This window comes from Mustelus asterias, chromosome 23 (assembly GCF_964213995.1).
Source record: "Mustelus asterias chromosome 23, sMusAst1.hap1.1, whole genome shotgun sequence".
In the NCBI taxonomy this organism is placed as follows: domain Eukaryota; kingdom Metazoa; phylum Chordata; class Chondrichthyes; order Carcharhiniformes; family Triakidae; genus Mustelus; species Mustelus asterias.
The window spans coordinates 55,205,525-55,218,255 of NC_135823.1; the positions used below are offsets into that span (position 1 = coordinate 55,205,525).

The 12,731-nt window shown below is 46.1% G+C and overlaps 1 protein-coding gene across 1 annotated transcript in view; it reads left to right on the forward strand.

Annotated features, from left to right (window-relative positions):
• Positions 1 to 12,731, forward strand: part of rab26 (RAB26, member RAS oncogene family) — a 425,728-nt gene that overhangs the window by 363,555 nt on the left and 49,442 nt on the right. The gene's annotated exons all lie outside the window — the stretch shown is intronic.

Below are 12,731 nucleotides of genomic sequence, written 5' to 3' on the forward strand. Positions count from 1 at the left end.
CCATCTAACCTACACATCTTTGGACACTAAGGGGAAATTTAGCATGGCCAATCCACTTAACCTACAAATCCCTGGACACTAATGGGAAATTTAGCATGGCCAATCCACATAACCTACACATGCCCAGACACTAAGGGGCAATTTAGCATAGCTAATCCACCTAACCTAAACACCCCTGGACACTAATGGGCAATTTAGCATGGCCAATCCACCTAACCCACAAATCCCTGGACACTAAGGGCAATTTAGCTTGGCCAATCCACCTAACTTACACATCTTTGGGTACTGAAGGAAAACTTAGCATGTCCAATCCACCTAACCTACACATCTTTGGACACAAAGGGGAGATTTAGCTTGGCCAATCCACCTAACCTACAAATCCCTGGACACTAAGGGGCAATTTAGCATGACCAATCCACCTAACCTACACATCTTTGGACACTGAGGAGAAGTTTAGCATGGTCAATCCATCTAACCTACACATCTTTGGACACTAAGGGGAAATTTAGCATGGCCAATCCACCTAACCTACACATCTTTGGACACTGAGGAGAAGTTTATCATGGCCAATCCACCTAACCTACACATCTTTGGACACTGAGGAGAAGTTTATCATGGCCAATCCACCTAACCTACACATCTTTGGACACTAAGGGGAAATTTAGCATGGCCAATCCACCTAACCTACAAATCCCTAGACACTAAGGGGCAATTTAGCTTTGCCAATCCACCTAACCTACGCATCTTTGCACTGTGGGAGGAAACTGGAGCGCCTGGAGGAAAACCACGCAGGCACGGGGAGAACATGCAAACTCCACAGACAGTGACCCAAGCCAAGAATTGAACCTGGGTCCCTGGCGCCGTGAGGCAGCGGTGCTAACCACTGTCCCACCGTGCCACCGGCAGCATTTCTAAAATTTCCAAGATGGAATGCTCAAAATCCTTATATTTCAGGGCTTTTAATAAATTCATGGAGTCATTATGACACAGAAGGATTGGCATATCAAAACCATGTCAGCTCTCTGTAGAGCAATCTGATCTGTCCTATTTCCTTGCTCTGTGTCCGGAGCCTGGCAAATTTATTTCCCAGCCTTGGCCTTTCTGCTTTCCTTTTGAAATCATTAATCATCTGTTTATATTATTTGTCATCAGAGTTTCAATCTTGTGTATAGATTCTAACTCCATATAACTGCATTCTCCTGATCGAGTTGTGTACAAAGATGTACGGGTTAGGTTGATTGGCCATGCTAAATTTTCCTTAGTGTCAGGGGGACTAACAGGGTATATGTGGGGTTACAGGGATAGGGCCTGGGTGGGATTGTTGACAGTTCAGGCTCGATGGGCTGAATGGTCTCCTTCTGCACTGTAGGGATTCTATGATTCTACGAGTCTCCATATTCCTTTCTACTTTTACATAAGATGATATTAGTTGAAGAGAATTGATAAGAAGAACCTATACAAAATAACATTTATCTGCTTGTAGGACAGCCTTAAACTCATTGGCCATTCAGGAGAGAAGTGAGGAAACATACAAACATACCAAAAGAGAATAAAGTGAGTTTGCGAAGAAGCTGGACTTGCAGCATCTTTTATTACTGGACTGCAACTGAGAGGCTTAACATGAGAGAGAAAAATTCTCCTCATCTCTGACCTAAAAGGGTGATCCCCGGTTTTAAAACTGTACCCTGTATAAATGTGAGGTGATTCATTTTGGTAGGACTAATTTAAATGTGGATTACAGGGTCAAAGGTAGGGTTCTGAAGACTGTGGAGGAACAGAGAGATCTTGGGGTCCATATCCACAGATTTCTAAAGGTTGCCACTCAAGTGGATAGAGCTGTGAAGAAGGCCTATAGTGTGTTGGCTTTTATTAACAGGGGGTTGGAGTTTAAGAGCCGTGGGGTTATGCTGCAACTGTACAGGACCTTGGTGAGACCACATTTGGAATATTGTGTGCAGTTCTGGTCACCTCACTATAAGAAGGATGTGGAAGCGCTGGAAAGAGTGCAGAGGAGATTTACCAGGATGCTGCCTGGTTTGGAGGGTAGGTCTTATGAGGAAAGGTTGAGGGAGCTAGGGCTGTTCTCTCTGGAGCGGAGGAGGCTGAGGGGAGACTTAATAGAGGTTTATAAAATGATGAAGGGGATAGATCGAGTGAACGTTCAAAGACTATTTCCTCGGGTGGATGGAGCTATTACAAGGGGGCATAACTATAGGCTTCGTGGTGGGAGATACAGGAAGGATATCAGAGGTAGGTTCTTTACGCAGAGAGTGGTTGGGGTGTGGGATGGACTGCCTGCAGTGATAGTGGAGTCAGACACTTTAGGAACATTTAAGCGGTTATTGGATAGGCACATGGAGCACACCAGGATGATAGGGAGTGGGATAGCTTGATCTTGGTTTCAGATAAAGCTCGGCACAACATCATGGGCCGAAGGGCCTGTTCTGTGCTGTACTGTTCTATGTTCTATGTTCTACCCCTAATTCTGGACTTGCCCACAAGAGGAAACATCCTTGCCGCGTCCAACTTTTCAAGACCATGTTATACACTCCAATCAAACACTTCCTCTCATGAAGGTTAATCGAAGCAACAGTGCTCAATTCATAATTTTAATTCTGAAATTGAAATTTTTTTTAACCAGCCAAGGAATATGGAGCCAAGACACTGAAGTGGGGTTACAGAAGGGCCATCATTTTATTGAATGACGGAAGGAACAGGTTCGAGAGTCTGGATAGCCTCCTCCTGTTCCTGTGTTTGTTGACTTCAACATTTAAAGGAGTTTGCTTTTGCCTTTAACCTGACCAGTTAACAAACAGTAAAAGTTTCTCCAGTGTTTTGATGCCAAAGAACAAACCTCTGCATAGTAAAATAGTGACAGAATAGAAAAAAATAAAGAAAGACTTGCAATTCTATAGCTCTGTTCACAAACTCCTGACATCTCAAGGTAAAGTGTTCTTTTGAAGTGTATTCACTGTTTGAATGTCAGAAACATGGCAGTAAATGTGTACACAGCAAACCGCCCACAAACGCCAATAATGGTCAGGTAATCTGTTGACATGATGTTGCTTGGGAGATAAATATTGGCCAGGACACGGCAGCACGGTGGTGCAGTGGTTAGCACTGCTGCCTCACAGCACCAGGGAGCCAAGTTCAATTCCAGCCTCGGGTCACTGTCTGTGTGGAGTTTTGCATATTCTCCCCGTGTCTGTGTGGGTTTCCTCCGGGTGCTCCGGTTTCCTCCCAAAGATGTGCAGGTTAGGTTGATTGGCCATGCTAAATTGCCCCTTAGTGTCGGGGGAATAGCAGGGTAAATGCATGGGGTAATGGGGATAGGGGCTGGGTGGGCTTGTGATCGGTACAGACTTGATGGGCTGAATGGCCTCCTTCTGCACTGTAGGGATTTTATGATTCTGTTCTAGGATGTCAGGGATAACATCCCTGTTCTCCTTTAAAATTGTGCCACGGGATGCTTCCCAAGTAAGCAGGGGGGGGTCTCAAATTTAATATCTCAGCTGAAAGGTGGCACCTTCAACAGTGCCACACTCCCTCAGCACTGCACTGATGTGTCAGCTATGCTTTTGGCGCTCAAACCCTCCCTCGTGACTCAGGCAAAACGCTACTGACTGAGATCAACTCAGTAGAAATTTGGCTGTTATGAAGTGCTTCTCTTAAGATGTAATGAGGCAGTGTAACTGTTCCCATTAAGGGTAAGCGAGATTGGCAAAGCTGGTTTGTATTATTTCGGGGCAACATAAGATCATAAGAAATAGGAACAGGAGTAAGCCATTCAGTCCCTCGAACCTACTCTGGCATTCATTAGGATCATGGATGATCCAACATTCCTCATGGCTATTTTCCTGCCCTTTCCCTGTAACCTTTGATTCCCTTACTGATCAAAAATCTATCTATCTCAGCCTTAAATATACACAAGTATAGGGGCGGGGGAGGGGGGGGGGAGGGGGGGTGGTGGTGGATGGTGGGGGGTGCGCGGGGGAGCGATCTTACCAAAAAAATTCTAAGCGCCGAATGAGCATGAAAATGGGAGAGTTCCAGATTTTGGGTGAGTTTGAAGATGCAATCTTATGGCACTTTGTACAAAACAAATACACTATCTGATTCCCGCCAGTAGGGGGAAGGGCCTAAGCTCACCAGAAAGCCGGCTACTCTCAGTAGAGGGTGCAATCAATCATACATCTGGCCCGTCCAACAGACCAAAGAGATGTCAGTCACATCCACCCCCCCATCCCCAGATATCATAAACTTCTCCCCCACCCTCTGTGATCGCTGGCCGATCAGTTCCCCCCCCCCCTCCCCCCGCCCCAGCCCCTGGATATAGCCATAGCCCCCACTCACCCTCAGCCAATCCCATAACCCCCACCCCAGCACGGCTGATCATACCCCCTCCCCCAGAAATCCGGCCCCAGTAAGATCGTGAAAGGCGAGAAATTGGGTGCAAACCCAATTTTTGCCTCTTGCACGGTCTTACTGGATCGTCCCCAAGGACTCTGCTCTCACAGCTCTCTGAGGCAAGGAGTTCCATAGACTCTCAACCCTCTGAGAGAAGAAATTCCTCCTCATCTCAGTCTTAAATTGGCGTCCCTTTATTCTGAGACTATGCCATCTGGTCCTAGCCTCTCCCATGAGGGGATTCATCCTCTGAACATTTACCCTGTCAAGCCCCTTACGAATCCAATATGTTTCAATGAAATCACCTCTCATTCTTCTCAATTTCACTGACCTAACCCTCCATCAAAACTGTTACATTTTTGTGTGATTTATCATTGAGAAAGAAAGCTTTCCGACGAAGCCATTTTTAAGTTGAGCAGCATGGTCGGTGCAGGCTTGGAGGGCCGAAGGGCCTGTTCCTGCGCTATAGGTTTCTTTGTTCTTTGTAAGTAAGCAAGGAGCTGGTGGAATAGTCAGCAGTCAGTTTGGCCTTTTTCTTTGGGAATGTAAACCTAATTTTCCTGATGTCACGTGGCTCTGACTGAGATTGCAAAGACATTTTGGCTTTGAGCATGAATTAATTGGCGAACCACAATATATCTTGCTGGTGTCTCGTTGACGGAACCTTCCAGCATTAGCATCATTGTGTTTTGATGGGAGCTTCGGCCTGTTTGGACTGACACGTTAGTTCAACCCACCTCATATTCTGTCCAACTCTACATCTGGCCTTAGTCAGTGCCATGATTTAGTCAGCAGACTGCAGCTTGAGAATTTGCACCTACTCTCCCTCTATTGTAAGCTGTAATTACAACTTGTTGAGAATGTATGGCTCGATATTGTTTATAGTGATTTATTGGCGTGGCCTCTATCCATTGGTCCATCACTAATGAAATAGCTCAAGCTCAATGATTAATTTAAGATATTACCTTAGCTCAGTCAATAACACTCTCCCTTTGGGTCAAAGGTTCATGTCCAGTATCCCATATCCAGCACAAAGTCTAGCCTGACTGCCAGTGCACTACTGAGGGGGTGCTGCATGTCTGAAGTGCTGTAGCCTGGATGAGACATGAAGCTAAAACCAGTTTTGCTCCCTAAGGTGGATGCGATGCTCCACACCGGAAGGCTAAGGAAATTTGGCACGTCCGCTACGACTCACCAATTTTTACAGGTGAACCACAGAAAGCATCCTTTCCGGATGTATCACAGCTTGGGATGACTCCTGCTCTGACCAAGACTGCAGGAAACTACAAAGGTTTGTGAACGTAGCCCAGTCCATCACGCAAACCAGCCTCCCATCCGTCTACACTTCCCGCTGCCTCGGCAAAGCAGCCAGCATAATCAAGGACCCCACGTACCCCGGACATTCTCTCTTCCACCTTCTCCCGACGGGAAAAAGATACAAAAGTCTGAGGTCATGTACCAACCAACTCAAGAACAGCTTCTTCCCTGCTGCCATCAGAATTTTGAATGGTCCTATCACAGATTAAGTTGATATTTCTCTTCACACTATTGGTGACTGTAACACTATATTCTGCACACTATGCTTTCCTTCTCCCCTTTCAACTCTATGAACGGTATGCTTTATCTGTATAGCGTGCAAGAAACAATACTTTTCACTATATCCCAATGCATGTGACAATAATAAATCAATTCAATTCACCTCCTCCCTACGTCAGCATAACTTTCTATTCCATTCATAGATCATAGAAACCCTACAATGCAGAAGGAGGCCATTTGCCCCATCGAGTCTGCACCGACAACAATCCCACCCAGGCCCTATCCCCGTGTAGTTACCCTGCTAATCCCTCTAACCTATCACATTCCAGGACACTAAAGGTTAATTTAGCATGCCCAATCAACCTAACCCGCACATCTTTGGACTGTGGGAGGAAACCCACGCAAACACGGGGAGAATGTGCAAACTCCACACAGACAGTGACCCAAGTCGGGAATTGAACCTGGGTCCCTGGAGCTGTGAGGCAGTGTTAACCATTGTGCCACCATGCCGCCCTACATCCACATTCTCCTTCCTGTGTTTATCTAACTTCCCCCTAAATATATCAGTGCTATTTGCCCCCACCATTTTATGTGGTGGCAAGTTCCGCATTCTAACCACTATCTGGGCAAAGATGTTTCTCCTCATTTTTCTATTTGACGTATTGGTGACTATGTTATGGTTATGGCCCCTGGTTGTGCTGTCCTCCCACAAGTGGAAATGAATGTTGGTCTGAATTTGGCTACAGGTGTCAGGAGCCAGACGTCGAGATCATATGTGGGCCCCAAGCCCTCACTTGTTGTCAGGCGCCCACCAGTGTAACCTTACCTGAGGCAGCCTCCTAACTGGCGCCTCTGCGTTCACCCTCTAAATAAGGAGAACAGGAGAATTGGGATGGGGGGAGCCGGCGGGGGGATGGGAGTGGTGTATAAGATTCCGTCCCTCGAGTGAGAGACTTGAACTCGAGGTAAGAGTTTCACCAGCTGAGACACAGCTAACACTTAGGGGATGTAAAATGTAAAGAAAGGAGGGAAGAGAAGGATGTGGGGAATAAGAAAGGGGCCAACGATGATGCGGGGGGATAGAGGTGACAAGGGCACTGAGAAAGGTAGAGCGGAAAAAGAAGAGGGAGAGCAGGAAAGGGAGAGAGGAGATGGTGTGCAAGCGAAGGAGAGCAGCCAGGAATTGGGTAGGTTCTTTACCAGGTAGGCCTCTGTCGGATAACTACCCATGTGACAAAGACAAACCAACCCTTCCTCCTTACCATTTTTATCTAATGTTTACTTCAACTATGGTAGCGTAGAGTTATCCATTTTCAGAGTAATTTCTCTCATATTCGCAAGCACAAAGGCAGCAAGACGGTACAAAATAGACACCCCCATTTTGTGACAGAAACCTCACCTCAGTTGTAAGCTGTCACGTCCGTAGGCCAAGGGGAAAAGGTATGGGCGTTGGACTGAGTGGCTCTTGCAAGGAGCCGGCATGCGCACGGCAGGCCGAAAGGCCTCTTTCTCTGCTGTAACCATTCTATGATTCTATCATAGGTGGATTGGCCGTGCTAACTTGCTCCTTAGTGTCAGGGGGACTAGCTGGGGTAAACGTATGGGTTTATGGGGATAGGGCCTGGATGGGATTGTGGTCGGTGCAGACTCGATGGGCCAAATGGCCTCCTTTTGCACTGTAGGATTCTATGGTTCATACAAATGCAACAGAAAGAAAATCATGGCGAGACAGAAAAGATGCGCCATTGTTAAGAGTTCCTTATTTGTTCTGGGTCTGCACTGGGGTTTAGATTGCCCAAGGGGGGCCTGACATTTCCTCCTTTTTCTTATCACGAAGCTTCTTAGAAGTTTTGGTGCTTTGAAGTTGAAATCAATAGTTAAAAACACATAATTAACATTTTGCATTTTTCCCGCTCTACAGCTGCTCTTTCCGCTTTTAATATCGTTAGAAGTAAGACTCTGTGCCAACTTGTAAGAGTCTCACAGTTTTAATAGGTTCCCAAGGGTCCTTCATTGGTTATTAACAAATGCGACACACCTGTTCTCTTGGCGACGATAGCCCACATTTTATGAATAATCAGCAATGATCTTTCCATTGTTAATCTCTACTTCACCTTTTTAAAGGTTATAGCTACAGTTTTTGTGTACACAGTTACATTTTCTCTAATTGTATGAATCCAGACGACAATTTTCATACCTTCCAGAAACCTCTTTATAACCATTCAGCAGCGCTACTTGTAAAACAAAAATCAATTTATAGATTTGGGTAAAAATGGAAAGCTGAACAAACAATTCTGTGTTCAAGAATTAAATCTGGCAATTAACCTTGGTTTAGCAGGATTTGTAAAGTGACCATTAAATAGGCCGCAGCTGTTTCATTGTAACTCGTAATTGGTATGTCCAATCCACAGAACCCTACAGTGCAGAAGGAGGCCATTTGGCCCATCCAGTCTGCACCGACTCTCCAAAACAGCATCCCACTCAGGCCTTCCCCTGCACCCTATCCCTGTAACCCTGGCCATTTACCATGGTTAATCCACGTAACCTAAGGGACACTAAGGAGCAACTTAGCATGGCCAATCCACCTAATCTGCATATCTTTGGAGTGTGGGAAGAAACCTGAGGAAACCCACGCAGACACGGGGAGAACGTGCAAACTCCACGTAGTCACCCAAGGCCGGAATTGAACTCGGGTCCCTGGTGCTGTGAGACAACAGTGCTAACCACTCATTCGCCCATAGTACACTCATCTTTCAGTCAGAAACATATTGGTTCAAGTCCCTTTTCCAGACACCTCATAGCACATCATCTGACTCTCCAGCGCAGTAATGAGTCAGAGGTGCCAACCCTTGAATTACTCATTAACGTGACATCCTCTCTACTCTCTTGGGTGGGTATAAAAAAAAGATTCCTGCTGTTCAAAGAAGAACATGTCTGCATGGGTTCCCTCCGGGTGCTCCGGTTCTTCCTACAGTCCAAAAGACGTGCTGATTAGGTGGATTGGCCGTGCTAAATTCTCCCTCAGTGTACCGGAACAGGTGCCGGAGTGTGGCGACTAGGGGATTTTCACAGTAACTCCGTTGCAGTGTTAATATAACCTACTTGTGACACGAAATCTTAAACTAATTGACTTCTTTTCTTAGGAATTAACTGACAATTGATTAATTATTGTTCAACATTGCCTATCCCTCGAACAATCAGTTGACTCTGTGGTATAGTTGGTTAAAAAGCCTGCTTAGTAAACAGGAGATCTTGGTTTCAAATCTCAGCACAGCCTTATCCTGTGTAGGGCAAGACCCTTCTTGCCCATGGCTTAGATGGTTAAAGTGGTTCGATGGGTTAGATGGTTAAAGTGGTTCGATGGGGTTAGATGGTTAAAGTGTCTGTCTCATAAACAGGAGGTCCGGAGTTCAAATCCTAATGGCTCCTTGGTCCATTTGGCCAATGTATAGCTTACACAATAGGAATATTATGTTGGTACATTGGGGTGTACTCTTTGATTTTGGGTTAAATGTTTGTCGTAAATGGAGTTATAATTTGAATTAATCTCTGCTTCACCTGATCTGAGAGCACTCAACACACACACACACACACACACACACACACACACACTCCAGGATTAGATCTCTCTGAATCGAAAACTCCTCTCAGTTTATATAGAAGACTCTGTGCCAAAGTGGTGACGTTTTTTCTGCCAGAATATGTCCCTACTTTTTTCGACAGAGCAGTGAATGAGAGTGGGATCATTTTGTGTTCAAGGTTCTGAGGAGTTTTCGTAGAATCATAGAATCCTACAGTGCAGAAGGAGGCCATTCAGCCCATCGAGTCTGCACCAACCACAATCCCACCCAGCCCCCTATCCCCATTACCCCATGCATTTACCCTAGCTAGTTCCCCTGACACTAAGGAGCAATTTAGTATGGCCAATCCACATCTTTGGACTGTGGGAGGAAACCGGAGCACCCGGAGGAAACCCACGCAGACACGGAGAGAACGTGCAAACTCCACACGGCCACCCAAGGCTGGTATTGAACCCGGGTCCCTAGCACTGTGAGGCAGCAGCGCTAACCAGTGGTGCCACCGTGCCGCCCAGATTCAATATTATCTTTCTAAAGAGATTTTAATATCTGCTTAAAAGGGAAAAAATAGCAGGGCTATGGGGAAATGGAAAGGGATAAGGACTAATTGGAGAGTTCTTTCACTGGGATGAGGGAGCATGCCGCCTGCTCCTGTGCTGTCCGATCCTGTGAGTCTGTCTAACTCACTGGGTAGGCAGTGGGGCCTGGTTTTGGTTTCGAGGTAAGAAATCCAGCACCAAACTAAATCTCCAAAATCAACTTCCCACACAATGAATTCTGACTTCGGATCTTCTTACTCAACTGCAGAAGAACAACCAAGTGAGTATATTTTTAGAAATTGAATTCAGCAAATATAAACCCAATACACTTGTCCTCCAGTTTTGCTGGGGTGAAGTTAGGAGTGATTTATTTTTGGCAAACACCTTACGGTGTAGGTGAGATGAGTAATGCTTCGTCTTTATGAGACTGATTTTAGTATCTGGAGCTATAACCATGGTAACGCTTCATAGGCCATGGTCTAGCAACTGCGAATACCAAATCAAACAGCTGCTCACAAAGGAGTCTAGATAGTGTCTAGCTTCAAGTTCATTGATTATGGTGTCACTGTAGCTAATTCAGTCCATATCCCCAACCATGGGCAAGGTAACATTCGCGCCACACAAATGCCAGGCAATGACCATCACCAGTAAGAGACACACTAACCACCGCCCCTTGACATTCAATGGTGTTACCATCACTGAATCCCCCACTGTCAACATCCTTGGGGTTACCAGAAACTGAACTGGACTCACCACACAAACACAGTGGCTACAAGAACAGGTCAGAGGCTAGGAATACTGCAGCGAGTATCTCACCTCCTGACTCCCCAAAGCCTGTCCACGAGTTTCCTCTGGGTACTCCAGTTTTCTCCCATAGTCCAAAGATGTGCAGGTTAGGTGAATTGGCCACGCTAAATTGCCCCTTAGTGTCTGGAGGACTAGCTAGAGCAAATGCATGGAGTTATGGGGATAGGGGCTGGGTGGGATTGTGGTTGGTGCAGACTCGATGGGCCGAATGGCCTCCTTCTGCTCTGTAGGATTCTATGATTTTACAAGGCACAAGTCAGGAGTATGATGGGATACTCCTCACTTGCCTGAATGGGTGCAGCTCCAACAACATTTAAGAAGCTCGACACCACCCAGGACAAAGCAGCCCACTTGATTAGCGCCACATCCACAAACACCCACTCCCTCCACCACCGATGCTCAGTAGCAGCAGTGTGTACTATTGACAAGATGCACTGCAATTCACCAAAGATCCTCAGACAGCACCTTCCAAACCCACAACCACTTCCATCTAGAAGAACAATGGCAGCAGATACATGGGAACACCACCAAGCCAGTTCCCCTCCAAGCCACTCACCTTCCTGACTTGGAAATATATCGCCCTTCCTTCGTAGTCGCTGGGTCAAAATCCTGGAATGCCCTCCCAAACGGCATTGTGGATCAACCCACACAACATGGACTGCAGCGATTCAAGAAGGCAGCTCACCACCATCTCCTCAAGGACAACTGGTAATGGGCAATAAATGCTGGCCAGCCAGTGACGCCCATGTTCCACGAATGAATATATTAAAAAAGTTAGAAAATGGGGAAATAAGACCTGTTTATTTCCAGTGGATGAAAGAGTACATGGACTAAAGTGCCAGAGAAGAACGTTGATTCAGGATCATTGAATAGAATCATAGAATCCCTACAGTGCAGAAGGAGGCCATTTGGTCCATCGAATCTGCATCAACCACAATCCAACCCAGGCCCTATTCCCATAACCCCTCATATTTACCTCGCTAACACCCCTGACACTAGGGTTAATTTAACATGGTCAATCCACCTAACCTGCACATCTTTGGACTGTGTGAGGAAACCAGAGCACCCGGAGGAAACCCACGCAGACACGGGGAGAACGTGCAAACTCCACACAGACAGTGACCCAAGCCGGGAATCATACCATCTCACATTTGCCATGCCACCTCAATGCCTCCTATGCCAGCTCTGTGACCACCGCCCCCCCCCCCCCCCCGCATCTCACCCCACCATGTATCATGCATGACAACTCACCCAGAGCCATGCAGTAGCAATAGGAATGGGAAAACCATTAAATCTGACTTAAATTCAAACCCAATGGGTGGAATTTTCCCACCTCTCCCACCACAGGAATGGTAGTGGGGGAACGTGGACCATGCGTTGGTCTGTTGACCTCGGGCAGCATTTTCCGGTCTTGGGGCGAGCTGGACCCGCCCAAAGAAATGGGAAAAATTTGTAATCCTTTCCAGTGCCTATTAGGTTCGTAAACAAACAAGAAACCACATCAAAGACATATTCTGCTTCGATAGCTTCTGAGAAGTATCAATAATTCTTGGAAGAATAAGACCGCTGGGCTGAAGCTTTTGAAACCCAGCCAAACATTCATAACGGAACAACTGTCCTTAAAATAAAGCTTCCTGCTCCACTGACAGAACTGACACTCATTTCCATTTCAAAGCAGAGTCCCTGTCAATCAAGGGATTCAAGGGAGCAGGTGCATTTCTACATTCAGAAGCAGGGTTTTTTTTTGAAAAAGCAGTCAGACCTAACAGTCCAATTAAATCAGAGCACAGTAACATGACAGCAGAGGACACTTTTTAAAATATTTTTAATTACGGTATTTTCTCGGTGAAGTACTTCAAAGCCT